The sequence below is a fragment of the Otolemur garnettii genome, unplaced genomic scaffold, assembly GCF_000181295.1.
Source record: "Otolemur garnettii isolate 467f Iridium unplaced genomic scaffold, OtoGar3 scaffold00051, whole genome shotgun sequence".
NCBI lineage: Eukaryota > Metazoa > Chordata > Mammalia > Primates > Galagidae > Otolemur > Otolemur garnettii.
In genome coordinates, this window is record NW_003852446.1 from 7,160,908 (window position 1) to 7,162,540 (window position 1,633).

Genomic DNA, 1,633 nt, shown 5'->3' on the forward strand with positions numbered 1-1,633 from the left:
CTGTGAGCTATGATGTCACAGCACTCTACCCAGGGTGACAGTTTGAGGCTCTGTCTCAAAAAAAAAAAGAAAAAAACTACACAACTAAAACACAGAAACAAGAACCCTACCCAAGGAACATTCTAGGATCATAATGTCTAAGAAGTTTTATTGGCTCTATCCCTCCAGATACTACATATCCCAAATCCAGCAGTCTCTCACTGGGACTACTGCAATAGACAAACTAAGCAGGAGCAGCGTTACCTAGGAAGTTGTTAGAAATGCAGATTCTCCAGCCCCACTCCAGACCTACTGAATGAGAAATTCTAGAAGCGGGGCTAGCATGTAGTGGTTTAACAAACCTTCCAGGTGATTTTGATACACATTTAAATTTAACATCTAGCCAACAAAAAGATGCATTCCTTCTATTTTCTGGCAAGCTTTATCACAATCTAGAGTATGGTATTGTGTAGCTCAGGAGGTGGCCGGGCATGTCATGACAGAGATGAAAGGTCATCTGTTGGAGGCCTTGAAAAGTTGGGAGGGTAACTTGGGTAGAGGGTCCAAGGCTAGCTAAGTAAGTTTCTTGGTCTGGGTGGGTCCATTACTGGAATGTAGGATCTGGAAGATATACTTTAAAATTTATTCTAGAGGCTTGGTGCCTGTGGCTCAAGTGGCTAAGGCACCAGCCACATACACCTGAGCTGGAGGGTTTGAATCCAGCCCAGGCCCCCCAAACAACAATGACGGCTGCAACCAAAAAAAAAAAAAAAAAAAAAAAATAGCTGGGCGTTGTGGAGGGCGCCTGTAGTCCCAGCTACTTGGGAGGTGGAGGCAGAAAAAAGAAAAGAAAGTAAATGAAAAATTTTTTCTTTTTTTTTTTGACACAGAGTCTCACTTTGCCGCCCTGAGTAGAATACCATGGTGTCACAGCTCACAGCAACCTCAAACTCTTGGGCTTAACCAATTCTCTTGCCTCAGTCTCCCAAGTAGCTGGGACTACAGGTGCTCTCCACAACACCCAGCTATATTTTTTTGTTGCAGTTGTCATTGTTGTTTTTAGCTGGCCCAGGCCAGGTTTGAACCCGCCAGCCTTGATGTATGTGGCCAGTGCTCTACCCACTGAGCTACAGGCACCGCCTAATACAAAATTTTCTTCTCACTTATTTTACTTTGACAGTCCTCATTGTCATTTCTAAGTAGTATGTTCTTGCCCTAAATTGAAGCAATTAAAAATCCATACTCTGTGCACCATAAGAAGCATTTAATAGGAGGTATTCATTTATTCCTTGTGGGAAACTCCTGTTAATATTTTATAAGTCATAAATGAAGTAATGTACAAGACTGCACAATCAATTTGTAGTTGAGTTGCAACTTGAATCCAGGCCATCTTTCACTAGAGCTTGTGTGCTAACAATGAAATTGAACTGGGTCTTAAATTTTAAAAACTACACAACTGGCTCGGCACCTGTGGCTCAAGCGGCTAAGGTGCCGGCCACATACACCTGAGCTGGCGGGTTCGAATCCAGGCCGGGCCCGCCAAACAACGATGGCTGCAACCAAAAAATAGCCAGGTGTTGTGGCAGGCACCTGTAGTCCCAGCTGCTTGGGAGGCAGAGGCAGGAGACTCGCTTGAGCCCAGGAGTTGGAGGTT